The 19,350-nt window shown below is 36.1% G+C and overlaps 1 protein-coding gene across 6 annotated transcripts in view; it reads left to right on the top strand.

Moving 5' to 3' along the window:
- The first annotated feature begins 4,829 nt into the window (after nt 1-4,829).
- The window catches only part of LOC140331146 (poly(rC)-binding protein 3-like), a 430,678-nt gene continuing 416,157 nt past the window's right edge, over nt 4,830-19,350 (top strand). For 4 of the 6 annotated variants that reach the window (XM_072411907.1, XM_072411900.1, XM_072411901.1 and 1 more), the window contains exon 1: nt 4,830-5,337. The gene's annotated coding sequence lies outside the window, so the exon portion shown is untranslated. The remainder of the gene's footprint in view (nt 5,338-19,350) is intronic. The other 2 variants (XM_072411908.1, XM_072411909.1) reach the window with 2 other exon arrangements.

The following is a 19,350-nucleotide window of genomic DNA, read 5'->3' as shown; positions in this document are numbered from 1 at the left end:
GCTTTCAATTAGCTGTGACCGCAAAGTTCCCACGGTCCAGGAATCCCACAATGACATTATGATTCATAATGTCATTGTCGGATAACCTGTAAAAAATAAAAAAAGAACAAGTTTAAAATAAAAAACACAAACGAAATATATAATTTAAGAAAAAAAAATTTTTTTTTTTTCCTCCCGAATTTTTGTTGTCGAATCCCGTGTTTTTCGGGTCGGGTCTACCTGAATTCGAACAGCCATATTAGGGTCGAATATAGGGACAACCCGAATTCGAACATCAACACTAATCAGGGTCCCTTTGTACTGCCGGTACTTAGCTTCCCTATTAGATAGGAATGATATTCTCTCCCATTGCAACACCCAACAGCTGAGTGGCTAACTACTTGGAAGAAGCACTGTCATGTGGAGACAGGATGAGGTTATTAGTACTCTGTAAGCTTTTATTTATGCCCATCCAAACCATATGGATGCCCTCAGACATTAAAGGCCAGGTTTTTGATCTGGCCTTTTTCAATCTGATTTTTTGACCATCCTTCCTGCTGAGATTCATTGAGCCTAATTTATTAAAACTCTCAAAGGCTTGAGAAGATACACTTTCATTAGTGAAGCTGGGTGATCCAGCAAACCTGGGATGGATCTGGTCCAGGACTTAAAACAAATATCAATATAATATCAATGAAATTACTTTTAAGAAATCCATTCTAGGTTTGCTGGATCATCAAGCTTTATTGATGAATGTGTATCCCCTCCAGCCTTGGGGAGCTTTAAAAAATCAGGCCCAATATGCAGAATAGCAATCAGACAGAAAATGAATGTGTAATCACTATGATTTCCTTCAATGAATCAAAGCAGGAGATACCTTACAGTCGAATTGCATTAAAGTAGTGTGTAGATAAGACTGATTCACTAAAGGCATTGAGAAGCTTCACACAACAAATTGCAAAGGTTCTCAACTCCTTTAGGAAATCAGCCCTAAAATCCCCACCTAAAGATAAAAAGGTTGATTTATTAAACTAAATATAGACTAATCACTTAGCAAAGTTTATGATTGACCGAAATATTGAGATGAAGCTTTGCTAACTTTAATCAGCCAAACACTTGTAAGCGTAAATTTCTATGATATATTTTGCTAAGTCAACCATGTTTTTTTGCTTATTATTAAATGCCTGAACAGCATATAAAATGGTTTTCTAAATGGTTTTATTTTCTGGTACACTTGTGCTATTAAAACGTCATTTGCACATAAAACAATGCATAAATTAGACAAAGTAAAACGTTTTAGGATTATGTTAATGACATATGACTGTTGTTGGTAACATAGATTGTGAGCCCCTTTGAGGGAGAATTAGTGATATGACTATTTTTTTTTTTAAGCCCTGCAAAAAATTGTTGGCGCTATATAAATACAAGGTAATAATACCCCAGCTCAACAAAAAAAAAACATTTTTTTTTTACTTGCCAAAAATGTTTCAATATATTTAGTGTATTTCAGGTCTGCTGAATCCAAAAATTACAAAAATCAGTTTCATTGAATCGGCTCCAGTTCTTGTGATACAGGATACAGAAAAGACGATTTTACCAACAACAAATGTTAACACAGCATATTATTATCAATCTTTATTTACAACAATGTTTTGCATTTTATATATTAAATGTAGCATTACTTTCATGAAACGTTCATTTTCTTTTTTTACAGAAATACTGTAGTTCTTTAACCTCCCCAGCTGTAACCCCGAATGTAGCTCTGGGTAAAAAAAGCTAAAACAGTGATTTATATGTCTAAAAACTGTAATACGTCATTCATGAAAATTTATTTTACAGTATATTATATTAATAGTATTAGTATCTTATTTCTTTTTTGAAAATTATTTTTTTTTTTAAATTAATTTAAAAAAAATATATATTTTTTTTATTTATTTCATGTATTATTTTGACATGATTTTGTGTTTCAAACTTTATTATACTCATACTTTTAGCATCCAGGCTATAATAAAAGAACTGTTTGAGACCAGGGCCCTGATTTATGAAAGCTCTCCAAGGCTGGAGAGAATACACTTTCAGAAGTGAACTGGGTGATCCAGAAAACATGGAATGGATTTTTTAAAATCATTTTCTATTTGCTAGCAAATGTTTTGAACCCTGGACCAGATCCATTCTAGGTTTGCTGGATCACCCAGTTCACTTCTGAAAGTGTATTCTCTCCAGCCTCGGAGACCTTTCATAAATCAGGGTCCAGAAGTTAAAATAAAGGTTTATAGGACAAGAGAGGTGACACTTCTACCATTATTCAGTGAAGATGGAGACTTTGTGTACCGTTGTATCATCCCTGGACTACTAGCCCATATGGGAGTACCAGAATACCGAGCAGAAGACTGGCGGCTTTTTATAGACAATTCCACTCGAAGTTTGAAATCTGCTTTACTGCATAATGGCAACTGCTATACATCAACTCCAACTGGTCACTCCAATCATCCATATGTGTTGATTTAAAAATGATGAACTTCCTACTTGGACAGCAAAGTGGATACACAAAGTACCCATGTTTCATCTGCTTCTGGGACAGTAGAGCAAAGCAGGATCACTGGAAAAAGTGACATGGTCTCCAAAGCAAAACATGAAAAAGGTGCAGCAAACATCATTACCGAGCCAATGGTTAACAAAGAAATAATTATTCTTCCTCCATTACACATAAAGTTGGGATTAATTAAGCAATTTGTTAGAGCTCTGAACATGGACGATGGTTGCTTCAAATACATTTGTAGATTCTTCCCTGGATTGAGTACTGAAAAAAAAAAAGCAGGAATCTTTGATGGGGCCCAGATTTGGAAACTGATAAATGGATCACATTTCACAACTTACATGACTGATACTGAAGATTCTGCCTGGCACAGCTATGTCATGGTTGTCAAGAACTTCTTGGGTAACCATAAAGCACAAAATTATAAAGAACTGGTATAAAACTTGCTCCTAAAGTTTAAAAATGTGGGTGCTACTATAAGCATAAAGGTATGCTATTTCCATAGCCATTTGCAAAAATTTCCTGAAAACCTTGGTGATTTCAGTGAAGAACAAGGGGAGAGGTTCCATCAAGAAATAAAGATGATGGAAGAAAGGTATCAGGGCAGATGGGATAGACACATGATGGTAGACTACTGCTGGAGCCTTCAACGTGATTGTCCTGATCATCAGCATAAAAAGAAATCATACAAACTGAGTTTTTCAATGACTTCATTGTGATTAGTTCTATAAATATACTGAATATAGACTATATTGACAATAAGTATTTCAAAAACGTAATTTTGTATATGTAGGCATATCTAGTTTAATTTTGCCTAATTTTCATGTTTCATGAGTTTTCTATGAGGTTATTATTGAGGTAATTATTTCAAAAACTAGAGCAAATCTAACAAAACCAATACCAAATTAGGAATCTGTGTATCAAACATAACCTAAAATGACTTTAATCTGTTTGGTAAGAAAATGTTTGTTGACCAGTGTAATTATTAAGTCGGGCCCAGATTATAGGATATTTAAACTCAAGAAGAACATGTAATATATTGCATTTTATAATTATTTTATTTATATTGCATTTTACCAGTCATTAGAACTTTCAAGCATTTCAAGCTAAGAACATTTTCAGCAAGTAGAGAAAATACCTACGAACATGTCATACATGCAATGTCAATTTCCCTGTCTCTCAGCTAAACTGAAAACACAAAGGTATTACCCTCAGAAGAAAGGTTAATATGAGCCCCTATAAACTTTTTAAATTAACATCTACCTCTTAAGTCCTATATGCGATTTTAGCTGGCCATACTTTATGCAACATTTTCAGTCAGCTAGATGAAACAATAAATCAAGTAAAAGTTAATCAAAAAGATCATTCAGGCAAAATTTCATCTCATAATTGATTGAGGAAGACTTTTTTTTATCAATTAGTTACTTATCATATTGAAATAAATGGCACTTCTTGTGTCAAAATTGGTATTTCAGTTAGATGTAGATAGTACAAATTAGTAGCAAGTAGTAAGTAGAAGTAACAGTTGGAATTTAAAGAGAACCTTGCTAATCCACCATCCCTGCCGCCCCCAAGAAAAGTCAGAGGAAAGCCAATTTTCAGGAAATATTTATTCAGGTGCAGGTGATAGATACACATTTGCACATTTGCAGTACAAAGGGGCATTAGAGGACTGGCTGGCCTGGGCATCTCTGCAGAACTGGATTAAAAGTCTCTGATGCCTGCAAATAATGCTGGCAAGGGATCCTTATGGGAGATGCAAACAAAAGGGGACAAAAAGTGAAAGAAATTTCCCGCTTATACAGCTGTTATTGGAGCATTTGCCATTTCCTTCACCTGTTGTGGTGACAACTCTAAAATTTTGGAATTTCAGATCATCACTATTGCTGTATCTCAGTGACAAAAAAGAGGGGGCCGGGAACATCCTATAGATTCTAACCTTTTCCATATGAAAAGCTTATCCAAATATAAAAACAATAGTATCAGCAAATATTTTATGATGATGTAAATATTATTTGTTTTCTCTTTTTATTTACTATATTTGTAGTGAAGGATGGTATCACTAAAATAGGCTATTTATTGTACAGCGCTGCGTAATATGTTGGCGCTATATAAATCCTGTTTAATAATAATAATAGGGACTATGTATGGTGTGCCCAGTGGAGGATGAAGATAGCTGCTTGTAACCTCTAATCAGTGCATGCATCCAGGGCTGATCAGTGACTATGATAGCAGGAAGGCGTGGAGTTTGCACAATCCTACTCCTCTTTGTGCTGTACGTGCCAGTATATACTGAGCTGCAGCTGCAAATCACAAGGGGGACCTGGAGAGCTGAGCTTGCTGCTGGAGGTACAGAGGAGATACATTGGAGAGGCTGAACACAGGAATGCACACATTCAGCCCCAGCTTCTGAATCCCAATTTCTAAGGAGCTTCATTTCTTCATTTACCTGTCTGGGATCTGGAGACAAAAATACACATCTCCTGCCTAAGCAGAATTTACTGTGTGTGTAGATCAGCTTCATCTGAACAAATAATAATAGAGAGGAGAAAGCAACGTAGGAATCAGATTGGATCTGCAACTGTTCTCTTCTGCATTATACAGCCTTTGATATATTTTTTTTCCACTTGGGATTATTCTTACTGACAGACCTAATTCTGCTTCCTCCCCCACCTCAAGTATAATTATATCCTCCTCCTTCATTTTAAAGTCTTTTTTTTTCCTCCCTTCTGTCTTGTCTGTTTAATAATCTCACCAAACCTCTGCTAAAATCAGCACCAACCCTTCCTCCTCTCTGACCCCATCCAACACCCCCTGTTAAGGTGAGTTGTGTGTTTTCAGCACTTTCTTTCCTCTTGTGTTGTGTGTTGTATACTCTTCTTGCTGAGATCATAGAATGCAGGCATGACAAGCTGTCAGCTCTGATATATAGATGTGTTGGGTTATGATGCTGGGACCTGATAAATACATCCAGAGTGGAGCTAGGAGTGATCAAGGACCAATTATCCCAGTACATGATGGGACTGCTGCATGGCACTGACTCTAATCATCTGTGATGCCTTGGGCTACTAGGTAGATTGGCAGGTAACATTGTAAGTTGAAGGTGTGGTCCATTCCAACTCTATTGAATGTTTAAAAGCCAATCTGTAGGAGCAAGTATCTTCTCATATCTAGGGCATGGCATCTGTACTGCATTTCTATAGCCAGACCTTTTTGCAAGCAACACAGGATCCATGTTTGCATAATGATGTGCTTAGAAAAAAAAAGAATATATGACACATAGCAGTGACAGGAGCAGGAGGGAGGCTGATGCATCAATATGGGGGCAGGTGCAGGGCGTTGTAATGCAATATAAACACGCAGATTTAATTGATGGAGGAAAGAAGCTGGTGTAAATAGATGAAAGAGCAGTTGGTTAGTTGGAGAAGTCAGGAAAAGGTCAGTCTTGGGGTGGGCACCTTGCCTGCCTTGTTTGGTATAGCCAGCTAGTAAGTGCCAGAGGAAAGTTCTGCCTTGGCAGAGTCCTCCTCCCTGGAGCTGTCAGGGCTTTACTAACTGTTTCTTGTTTTCTGGAAATGAGATCAGGGAAGAGGGAGCCACTGAGCAACCTAAATACAATATCTTTGCAGAAGCTGTAATGTCAGCAAGCCTTTGCTACAACCTTAAACAGTACTTGTCGGGGATGCAGAATTCTTTTTCCTGACTAACTACATTGCCCCATCTTTTTTATATGTCACACAGTCTGAACACCAGCTCTGATCTAAGCAGAGAGAAAACAGAACACCTACTGAGCTCTAACATGCAATCCAGATCAAAGATTTAAAGATCAGCAGCATTGGGATGCTTATAATGGGCATCTCTATTACAGTGCAGCAAAATTAAAAATAGCATGTGATGTCAATTATATATATATATATATATATATATATATATATATATATATATATATATATATATATAGAGAAATGGCATGCTATGTATGTTTTGCCAAGTTCCAAGTCATTAGTGAAATATGACCAATAATTGTTCCTTAACATAATTGTATACACATAGCCTATAGATGTAAGCTGACACTCAATGATTTCTAATATAGGATGGAGAGTGTGTTAGCCACATAATATTTTAAACCACCTAAAAGTGGTGGTTTGCATTAAACTGCCTTCTTTATTTACAAGTTTTGAACTAGCAAAGTGTAGTGTAATACTTACCTGTCCGATTTCTTTCCACACAACTGTTTATTTTTACCAGTACACTGCTGCCCACCTATGTGTGTCTGTTCTAGTTATTATTATAGGTCATATTAAAAAAGAACAATATGTCAAAGGTTTCATAACTGTATAAGTTTGGAGGACGAATGTACTTCATCCTTTTGAGTACTGTAAAGTAAACATGTCAGTATATCTGTGTATCCTGTGTTAGTGGTTTATTAAAAGTATCCTGACTTTATTACCCAAAACATCAAAATCACATAAATTCCCATTAGCAATTGTTTTATTCATTCTAAAGCTAAAGAAGTAAAAGGAGTATAACTGGGTGGGTCACTCAATGACAGTAATTTGACTAATTTATATTAAACATATAATAAAATATATGTAATATTTTCATTATTTTTTTCTAGAAATGTTTTATTCTATGTGATGGTATTGTATCGTTATCGCATAGTTGTAAAAGACTTCTGTAGCCTTGAAAATTGATTTGAGATAGAATGGAATATGTAGCTTTAAGGAAACATTACAGTGCTGGAATTTATTGGGGCTAGTGAAATTTTTGTATAAAACATGCCTTTTTTCAGACAACCGCTCTACCACACCCCTGAGTTTTTATTGCAGACACTAAACTGCCCATCTTTTGGATAACTATTGGTTAGTAAAATATTAGCTATATTATCCAAAAGGTTTTTATAGTTTGATATACTGGGGTCATTCAGGTAAATGTTGATGTGTAATGTACAGTAACCCATAGCAAGCAACCCATACTAATCTGATTGCTGCCTGAAATCTAGTTGTTATGGGTTTCTTCACATTGGCCAATACTATTACTCTTTGTTTTATTGCAAAATTTTAATTGATCACATGCGTTTAAAGATCACATGCGTTTAAATGCCCTATTGGCATCAATTAAAACAAATATTTAAAGAAATATTGTCTCAGTTTTTCTAATGTTTGGTGAGTCACAAATGTTAGTTTAATTGCAAACAGTGTAATTTCTAAATGGATTTTATAAAAATTTTGCAGTGTGAAAAAGAAAAACAATTCTAATTTTTGTCACTTCGTTGCACTTGTTTCCCAGCCTATACATTAATGCCTATTTGAAATGATATTCAAACCTATTGTATTTCTTGTGGGAATCACCTAATAAATACCTTGCATAAACAGGAAAAAAATAGCTGGGTATGATAACAGATAAAAGGTCTGTGCAGCAAAAAAGAAATAAATCGATACTGCATTCTCATATCTCACTCGTAAGCCTAATATGATACTTGCTCTTCACCACAATCAGTTTGAAATGGAATTGCCATTAAGTATTAAAATAACCATTTGCTCTTCCAAAACCATGTAAAAAGGAAGCTAGGTGGAAAGCAGACATTTTAGGTGCCTGCACATATCTTTATACAACCTTTTCATGGCCTTGACTTTTGTTGCAAGTCAGGGGCTAGTCTGTCTCTTTCTACAACGTTGAGATGGTGCTCGTAGCATAATGAAATGGGAAATGCAAAGTGTTGTACACTATATCAACCAGTCTGTTTTAGTTATGGTTACTTGTGGGTTATTGTACTTTGTAATTAAGTTGTATTCAGTGAATCACGATACCGTGGTTCTGCAGCCAAATTTACAGACAGTTGCCACTAGGTGAAAACAAAATGATTTCAGTAACCAGGGCATTGTGCTGTGTATGTCATATTTACAAAAAATGGTGTCTGTGTAACGTTTTCTTTGTTTAAGCAGTCTGTAAACATGCTACTGTTTAGAAGTCAGGGTAAAGGGTACACACTTCCCATCAGCCATCACAGTTACATACTAGAGGTATAACTTTGAAACCCTTTAGGTATGTATTCCAATAGTTAGCAGTCTCTCAACCCCAGAGGGCTGATGTCTTACTATGGTGCTGTGGCTTTGTTTTTCTTCCAGTTTGTGGCAGAATCCTCAGCTTAGTCCAAGAAAACTTTGACAGCATTTAAAAGCATCATGCGCTGGCCATTGGGTTTAGGGGGAACAGAATAATTCATATTGGAGAATAGGGGCATTTACTTGTATTGTCCCGTAGAGGGCTACCAAATTCTAATAAGCAACAGCAGTGCAAGCAGTGAAGGGAGGGGATTTCTAGAACTTTCCTGTAGCTTTCCTTACCATGGATATTAAATGTATACACATCACAGAACAAAAAAACAATGCAACATAAGCAAATAAAAATAAGATGACCTATTACTAAAACTATAACAATCACCACAGTGGAATGTATCATGGCAACAATGTATTTACACACATAACCAAATAGAAATGATCATTAAAACATTTTTCTGTGGAGTGAATTCCTAGGGTACTAGGCTCTTTACCATCACTTAAAGGCCTATTGAAGTTTTCACATTTAGCACCATGGTAAGAGTTAATTGAATTGTAAAACAAAACCAATGGGTTAAACCTTTTTAATAAATTATAAAATTGCATTGCAGGCAATTGCATTTATTTTTATGAGAAACTCAAATATTATGTTTAGCGCATTCACCTTGGATGAAGTTGTTACTGTTAGCAATGAATAATGGATTTAAAGAGCTATACTTACTGGAAAGTAATCTTAACCTTGAGCAATAACACTCACTGTAAGATAATATGTGAAACTGATCTTCAGATGCTTTCTTCAGGTATAGAGGTCACATTTTTGTGCTCTGTGTTGGAAATATGTTCTGATTTAAAAGTGATCTTCCCTTTGTTAAAAGAAAATATATCCACAAGTCACACTCATACACTCATGTGAAATAGTATATAAACCCCATGGTAATTAATAATTTTTTCATAATATTTAGATGTTCATAAAGAGCACCTACAGGTGATATATTAGGATAAAGACACAAGGCATTTTTGCCTTTTAAAACACTGCTTTAACAGAGTACTGTTGTATTGTGAAAAAAGTAAGTGCATCCTTGGTCCCATAAACTAGTATTACCCATTTAGCAGGCATTACTCCTCTTTTAAATAATGTGCATTTTAAATTATTTTACATCAGTGTGTGTTAGTAACTTATTATATTTTGACCACTCTTCCATGCAAACCTCCTTTAATTACTTTATGTTTGCAGGTTTCTTGCAAGGAATTTCCCATTTTGAATCTCCTACATATCAGTGGGATTCAGAAAAGGTTTTTGACTAGTCCAGGCCCAACTTTTTTTCCTTTTGGAACCATGCTAGTAAACATTATCGTTTTGAAAGACCCATTTTAGCTTCAACTTTTGGACATATGTCCCCTCATTTTCACCATGTTGATATAATGAGGAAATCATAGTTGATGACTGCAAATTTCTCAGTCTATTCAGTTACCTGTGGTACATTTACTGGGCATACGTTCCAGTGTCAGATCTTTACTCATGATTGGCTGCAGTGGCAGCACTCCAGACGAAACCCAAAAGTGCAGGTGGCTTCAACCATGTTAACCACCTGAACTCAATTGCTTCCTCTGTTCCCCTAGTGCCTCCTATGTCCCCATGTGTCTGTGACCTGTGTGCCTCCTGTGATTGCAAGTAAACACTGTGACATTGTGTCTTTCTGTGACCTGCTAGACCTCTGAGTTTTCAGTTCCCTTTCTGCTGCTTCACCTGTTACCAAACCAGCCTGGTCCTGACTACATCTACCTACTGCCCTTCTTGTCCCTGTCTTCAAGTCTGCCTGTTGTCCTGATACTCCACTTTTCTACTGCCTGTTCTGGGGGTTGTAACCACTCATTGTTGGCTGCACTGATAAACATAGTTTCATAGTTAGTTATGTTGAAAAAAAGACATAAGTCCATCAAGTTCAACCACTAGAGAAATAAACATAATAAAGATAAAAACCCAATAGGCATACTTGACGTGGCGAAAAAGGCCAATAGATTCTTAGTGTTTGTGTCTTGAAGTCACCCACATATTCCTACAGTACAGAGCCCGTAGCCTCATTTCAGTAGATTCTGACCTTGGCATGGGACAACATGCAGATTTTGTGATATCATTTCAGGGCTGTTGGAGATGTTTAGCATCTAACAGTCATTTCCTGATCTAAATTTGCTGAGTGGTGGTTCTGGACAAATAGAGTTTTTTTGATTGTTGCATGGTAACACCACACAAATCAATAGTCAAAACAAGACCAGGTCCTCCAAATCTCATCTTTAAAAAAAGAAAGGCTCAACCAGCATACCCCTAAAAAGGTACTTTATATTGTCACCTACTCTCTAACACCGGATTCTATTTTTATGGTTTTGATGTGGTGGAAAATGTAGGGATGTTCCTTTTTTGTTAAATTGGCATTTTTGTTTTCATAACAAGTGCACCTTGTTCATTTCCATTTGAACTTCATCTGTAGACACTCTTTAAAAAAAAAACTACTGTTAGCTTCTTCTTTTTTTTAAAAGCACCATATGTAATATATTACATTTCCATGTATTTATTATGATATGCTTTAACAATGTCATATATGTATAGACTGATGCAGGCCAAGGTCTTTAGAAAATTCATTCCAGTTCAGGATCTGTTCAGGTTTAAAAGCCACAAGACTTCCTCTATTGTGCCTAAAAGCTGAATTACTCTCTTTTCCTTAAGCTGCGTACACACTTTTTGTCGTTGGAAAGGATCTTTCACGATCCTTTCCAACAACAAAGGACTACACGATGCATGAACGGTGCTGTACATACAGCACCGCAGCACCGTTCTGCTCTATGGAGAGAGGAGGGGGAGAGCGTGCATTAAGATCGGTCGTCGTTCATCGTCCGTGGATCCTCCAGGACGGTCGTTCGGACGATGGACGACGCTGACTGTACACACGCCAGATTTGCCCGATATCTGGCAGATGCCGATTATCGGGCGAGAAAAATCTGACGTGTGTACGCAGCTTTACTCCCCTGCAGGCAAAAACTTTATCAAATCTTGTTCAGGTTTTTTAGTGGAAATGCACATTTTATGGTAGTCATGCATATTTCTTAAATATTTTGTCAGTGACTGATATCAAGTATGCAGATGAGGACTTTTGGACTTGGCCAAGGTCAGTGATTTAGGAGCTTTTGAAATCAGGGTAGAGAAGAACAACCAGCAAGAAAGTGTTTTCAGAAGGAGGTTGGCAATTACAATGACAGCCCACATATTTCTCTTTTTAAAAGTATACATCTTTTACATATATTATGAGGATAGCTTCAAATGGCAGGCTGGTACTGAGGTAACCCCAGGCAACAGTGTCTCTTTAGAGTTCCTGGTTACCATAAATTGATTGTCCACGCTTGCTTCAAAACCAGTGCTTCTCTCTACACAGGCCAAAGCCCAGAAAAACTGGCTTACGCATTTTCCTCTCTCCTGCGCAATCGGGCAGTTCTGACTCTGGACGTGCCTGTGCTCCCAAGCTTTATCCGTTTTGCCCATCCTGCCGGCCAATCAGTAAATACCCTCTTAAACATCCCTGGCTATTTAGCTAGCTTAGACACAACAATCAGCGTTTGTGCAATGTGTCTCCACTATTGCTGAGCCCCTAGCTCTGCTAAACACTTCCTGTACACCTGTTGGTTAATTCAGTGTTTCCCCTGTCTGGCTCCGGTGTTAACCCCTTATTGCCCAGTCTGTTGTTTCCAAGCCAATTCCCTTGTGCTTTTCCAGTGTTTCTCTCTGTCTGTGGACATTTCTGTGTCACCTATGCCTCCTGTTGCTTCCAGTGTCTCCTGTGTTTTCTGTGTCTGCAGTGGCCCCTGTGTCACTGGTGTCTATTTCCTGGATCCCTGCTATTTGACCCCCGGCTTGTGACCTGACCTCTCTTGCTTGCTGCCTGCCTTGAGCCCAGCCTTTCTTGACAATTCTTTTGCCTTGTAATTGGGTACCATGTATCTTCCTACCCACCCTGGTGATCCCAAGGACCGCAACCTGGCAGTAACCAGCAGCGCAACATGCTCACCGCTAGAGTTTCTGGAGAAGACTTGGTTGCAGCTTAGAATCTGCGCCTTTGCCCTTCTCAGGGATCACACCACTTTTGTGCAAGCCGTAGCGCCCCCTAGTGGTCCTGTCTCCCCAAGCGGGACACTATATAGGTTTGTGGGCTTTGAGAAAACATGGGACCTGGAATTGGCTCTACCCTTTGCTCTACCCTTTTTTTGCAGACTCCTAGTAAAACCAGCCCTTTAAACTTTAAACAACCAGCAGGAAAAGTTAAAGCTTCCTTGCAAACAAAACCCTGCTGCTTTCACCTCAGTAATAAAACCTGATAAACTGTGGTCCCACATAACAGCCATCCAGGACTTTTTCCAGTATCTAAGGTGCTCTTTTTGTCCCTGTGTTATAATATGCATAGATTCATTCTTTAAGACTCAAACTTTTAGGCTTTGGAAGGTATACTATCTCAACTCCAGCTCCAAGCTCTCCAGACAAATTTTTAGGCAATAGGTAGTAAAAAAAAATGTGCCGAAGTAATGTAATGTATAACTTGGTGGTTTAAGTACTTTGTTTACATTGGATCACAATATACATGTAACAACTCTGAAGTTTAAAAAAACAATCTATTCGTACTGTATTGAACAAGCACACAAACCGCTTCTTCCTGGGATGACAGGGAACTTATTGTCCCAACATTCCATATGGTTATTCAATCATGTTAGTATGCATAGGACTCTGTTTTAACAATGGAGTTTAGAAAGAACCATGAAAAACAACATTACTGTTACCGTACCATGTTAATGTCTCAGTAAATGGAAAGAGACCTTAATAAAAAGAAGAGTGCACAAAACCTATTCCTACTAGGGCACACAGCCAAGTTGCTTTTTAGACTCATTTTCATTTAAAGGCAGCAAGGCACAAACTAAAGTATCATGGGGAAATGGAAAAAGGATACATTAGTACTATATTTATGGTCTTCTACAGATAATTATAGAAATGTATCACATCCTTTGAATTTTCACTTTTGCTCAGATGTTAGCTTTGATTTTATTTCCAATGTACAGTAAACACACAGGTCCCATATTTATATATTGGCATATGCAAAAGTAGCACAGTTCCCCTTAGGGAAATGTAATATATGTAATCTAATATATAGGTGGTAACCAAGTGAATAAATAAGCTGTTTGTATAAATATAATGTCTTATTTATACACTAGTTTACTGTATATATGCATACCTATATAAAGTAGGCATGAAAAAAAATCACTCCCTTGTGACTGTGAAAACATTTACATTTTATTGCTTTACAACCTGGAATAAAAATACATTTTTAGCTGTATTTATGCAAATGATGACACCCAAATAAAAACAAGATAACCAGAGATTCCAAGATTCCAAAAACCAAGATAACCAGATTCACGAAAATGGAAAGGATCACTCTCTGTGTTAGTACTTTTGGTTTAAATATAGTCTTGAAAAATGCTTCTTTACCAACTTTGCCTATCAATCTTGACTATACAATATTTACCCACTCTTGTGGTAAAGTTCAGTCAGATCAGATGGTAACTGTTGGTGGAGCACAATCTTCAGGTTCTGTTTATGTTTTAGCAAAGCTACATAGTTAATGTGGCCTTTATTTATTCCTACAACCTCCTTATACAAGCCAAGCTTTTACATTTGTAAACAATTGTGATAGTATTGTCAAATGCACACAATGTTCACTCTTTGCCACAAATCCATATACCTGCTTTAAAATTGCCGTAGGTCTCTTGATTGCCTATCTGACCAGTTTCCTCCTCACCCCTTTCTCCAAACAGTTTTAATGTCTTTTCAATATCTTTATGGACCTAACTGTGCTCCTAAGGATTTATAAAGCATTTGAATTTTTTTTTGTATCCATGCCCTGACTTGTGCATGTCCACATGTATATCCCTGAGATATTTAGACAGTGCTCTTATCCACAATTGACTGTATTTTCCTTTCAATCAAGAATTGGAATGCTCCATGAATAGCTGTTTTATGCTGAACTACTCAACATGATTATATTGATCACAAGTGGAAGACAATTACACAGTTCAGTGTTCAATGGAGAAGGTAGTTATACCTAAATGAATTTACACGTTTTTTATTTAAAGGGGGTATCTTTTATCCAGCTTAGAGATTTGTTTATTTTTTTTAACTGTTTACACCTTTTACTTGCGTTTTATAGGTTGCGCTTAGTAAATACAGCAGGAAAAAAATTATTAGCAATGCAATGTCAGCATGGATGTGGCCTGGGGGACTGAAATGTCACAGAAAAAATGTTATAAAGTTATTTGCTTAAAATAGACTTTGGCCAAGTGGACACAGATTTTTTTTATGCTTTTAAATGCCCATGCTACCTCTAAATGCATTTGTTCAGAGCTTTTAGAAGCATTTAAGGGTGTTTTAAAAGCCTAAAAGTGCCTTTTAAAGGCCATAATGCATTTATGAATGTTTGTAAGTATTTCCATTTACAATGCTTATAAATGCCTGTAAACTCTTCCATTTGTTTTTTTATCGAACAATTATAAACACTTGCAAATGACCACATTCATTTCAATTGAAAGGTTTAGAGGCTGGTATAGGATTTTTAAAGCATTCACAAGCAGTTAAAAATTTTTAAACAAAGCAAGAAGCATTCTCTTAACACTCAAAAACGTGCTGGCCAAAAATAGTGTGGACTGGCCCATTGGAATGCATGGGAATTTCAAACATGGGCATTTACATGCTGTTTTTAATTGTTGGGGAAACAGTCTGTGTAGACTTAGCCTAAAAGTCATAAACAGACATAAGGTCTGCCTGTCCGCAAAAGTTCCTACATTGTGTGAATTGTAAAAACACAACCATGTTCCTACCTGTGACCAAGAACAGTGTATTTTTTTGTCTCTGTCTCTTACATTTTTGGTACATTAGGCCTTTGGCAGGAAGTTAGAGGGAACAAGCGTGTTGTTGGGTATAGGGAATCTTCATCTCATGTTAGTATTTGATTGATGTTTTTAGCACTTTTGATGTTCAGGAGGGAGTGCCAAGAAAGGAAGCATAGTTTTCACCTACCTTTCATTCAGCAAAAGCAGATTAGAGAAAAGGGGAGAATGACATGTTTCCTTCTTAGCTGCCCAACCTTGGTTTAAGCACTAATAAAGGCCTTGTCACTGTCAAAGTTAGTGGCAAGGAATTCTAGAATTATTTTCCCCTAATATGTCCCCACCCCCAAAGTAAAGTATATTTTATAATATGTAAAATAGAAAAATGACAGTTAATTCTCTGACAGTTTTGGCACCATGGAAAGCTGTTCCAGCTCATTCATCTGCAGGTTAAACATTGTTATGTACTGTACAACTGAGATTTGAGGTTTTATTGAGGAGTTATTTGTTTAATAACTGCTGCATTCATCTGGTGCACATTCATGTTATTGTATTAGAGTGAAAGTGAATGTAGAATGCTAGACAAATGTTATATAAATTTAAGGGTGAAAAACCTGTAAAGGATTTGTGGGGTTTGATAGCTAATTTTTTTGTTAGGGTTGACTTTTTTCAACTTCTGATCTGCTATGGAGTGTCTCTGGGCAGCTTCACAAAAGAAGGATTTAACACACTTTATTTATTGCTTGATTCTCTAATGTTTGCATATGCCATACAAAATATATTTTATCACTTCTCATACTTTCCATCAGACCAATCAAATGCTTGTTCTCAGTTATCTCGCTAGTAATTATAAATGAAGTATTGCAAAGGCACTAAGCATCATTTGTAATAATTAGATGTTACTGGTTTGAAAAAAGCAATTTTATACGTAGTTAGCCTTTGTACACAATAATATGTAAATGTATATTTGCTCTTTCACATAACATATTGCAGTATATCAAGAAAGATAGTACAGTTTGGTATAAATGCTAGGTTTTTAAAAACATGAAACTGAATATATGCAGGATGATTACCGAAAATATTTGAAACATTTCCATTTTCATATTTTTATGGTTTAAATAAAACTATTTTCCAAGGCATGAAGAAAATTATTTATTTTGGAAGGGAGACCAGTGGCAAATGTCAGCATTTTCTCCTTGAGCATGCAGCATGATGGAATCCATACATCAGTAATGGATACTAATAAAAGTATATCTTCTGTAAAACTGCTCAGGGCTGTTGAGCATAACACATTTTGCCAGCAAATCATGCCATTAGTATATGCAGATAACCTATAGTTTGCCTGGAGCTGTTGAAGGGATAAACTGGATAAGAGGGAAATGAAGTTTGGACACCAGAGATGGGGAAGGTTCACAGGTCCTGGGATATTTCTTACTTTATACAGTAATTCAGCATTGCATCAAATTATGTGGAAAGTTATAGCTGAAAAACTTAAGTGAAATGTGTAGTGGATTTGTAGTGGATTAGGTATATGTTATTGGAATATAATTTGTATCTTGTACATTATATTTACTGTATAGACTACTATATTACTATATTGTATATACACTGAAGCAACTCTACCCCATACACCCAGACACACTACACTAGGCAACCAGTGATTGGGAAAACATATGTTCTTTTTTCAAACGTCACAATAAAAATGTTTCAGTTCAGGATATTCAGGATGCAAAAGTGTATATTGAACAAACCTCTGTAGCATGTACAAGCAGTGTTTTAACGTGTGTTAAGGTTTTTGATTTGTTTGTAATTTAGATAAAAGAATACCCACACTAAGACATTAACGCTGTCATTTGCAGAATAAAACATGCAGGCCGACTAGTTTTAAATCTATTTTTAGACAAAAACATGCACAATGACAGCTCTTCCTGTTTTATTTGGAATAGAATTTTTATGTTCCTTTATTGATTGACCTGATGTTAAACTTTATTTCTCTTTTGTTATTCAATTGCTAATGCATTAAGCTATGAAAACATTTCAATAAAGAAAATAAATTGTCATGGAAACCATAAGGATCTAGGTAAATAAATTCCATGAAAGGATTTGCATTTGTACTTGTATTCGTGATTTTTTATTAAACTGAAGTTTACAAGATCTACAATGAATGGATGTACAGTATACAAATGAGAACCACTTAAAGTAGAACTTTCAGTAAGTAGCAACCAGCAACGACCTGGGATAGGTGACAGTCCAGGATTTGCAGAACCAGGCATTTTTTATAATGATTCAAAAATACAAAGATTCTATAATAGGTAATATCCATGGATCATGCCCTACTTCAACCCTGAATACATCCCTAACTAATACAAAGAAATTGTCTATATATACAAAACACCAGAAATGACACACATATGCATATCAATTGGATTTAAAATCTACCCAGCTGTTTATTCAATAGACTTCAGCTATATAGTGATGCCCAGTGTATTTCATATGCTGGGGAATTCTCAGGCAATTTAAAACTTTTTAATACCAATGGTGCATTGTTTTGATCATTTAACCTTTTGCCCAACGTTACATTTTAATTAGCAATATATGTTGTATGAAAAGTAGCAACTTCATATTTGCATAAACCACATTTTGTCCATACTACATAGGAGCTATTTTGTTGGTAAATTTTTGCTAACCATTGTTTTCCGGGGAAAATACTGTACATATGTTTGTGCCACTATCACCTGGAAATCCGTATGTCTATGGTATAAGAACTCCAAGAAAAGCAATTTTTACCAACTGAACAGCTCTCAGTTTATTTAAGTCATCTCAAATGATGATTCATAAAATCTGGATGCCACTCTGTTGTGATAAAGAGATGCAAACAGATGGTTCTGAAAATATGCCTATAATAATTTTACTATCATAAGCTATCAGTGTTATAAGTTTTATAAATTATGATTATAATATATATATTTAAATATATATATATCCCCGTGCTGTGGCATTTAAACAATGCTCAGTTGGTAATAAGGGACCCAAATTGTACCAGGAAAATATCCCCCATGTTTTACACTACCACCAGCAGCTTGAACTGTTGATACAAGGCAAGATGGAACCATTGTTTCATGTTGTTGACAACAAGATCTAACCCGACTATCTGAATTTTGTTTTGCAACAGAAATTGAGACTCATTATACCAGACATTTTTCAATTTTCTCTTGTAACTAGTGGTTGAGATACTTTTTTTTTTAAGAATATTTGTATTAGTTTTACAAACAATATACAGCATGGGGCATATACAAAGAAATAACATGTTACACAGTTCAAATTTGCATGTAAAATATAGACAATTATATACCAACAATGTATGCTGTTGATAATGTCAACTGAATTTGAACAGTATTCATTTAATTTTATCATATTTTTTCAGGGTGGGGATAGTAACAAAGAAAAAGAAAGGCGGCGTGTCTCAAAATTAACGCAGATAGTATCATGAAAAAACAAAACTAAAATAATTATTGAGAGAAAATTACCTAATGATCCATTATACCACCTAGAGCCCTTTGGTCAAACTAGGTTGTATGAAGGGATGCATCCATAATTTCTGCCAATTGAGTAGGATTAAGAGTAAATTCCCAAAAGAGCATCCAAATATGAAAAAATGTGAGGTGTGTGTGTCGGGATGCTGAGTAGCGTCAGTTTTATGAATAATCATTACCCTATACAAATATCATTGCAACATATTGAGAGTAGGAGGCATGGGGTCAAGCCACATACACATAATACATTTTTTTCATCAGCTAAAAGACATAGATGTTGTAGAAGTTGGTCTTCATCATCTAACAAATGTGCCAGTAAGGTGAAACC

Source organism: Pyxicephalus adspersus, chromosome 5, assembly GCF_032062135.1.
Source record: "Pyxicephalus adspersus chromosome 5, UCB_Pads_2.0, whole genome shotgun sequence".
Lineage (NCBI taxonomy): Eukaryota > Metazoa > Chordata > Amphibia > Anura > Pyxicephalidae > Pyxicephalus > Pyxicephalus adspersus.
The sequence above is the reverse complement of the archived record's forward strand: the minus strand, read 5'-3'. Positions and strand labels throughout refer to the sequence as shown.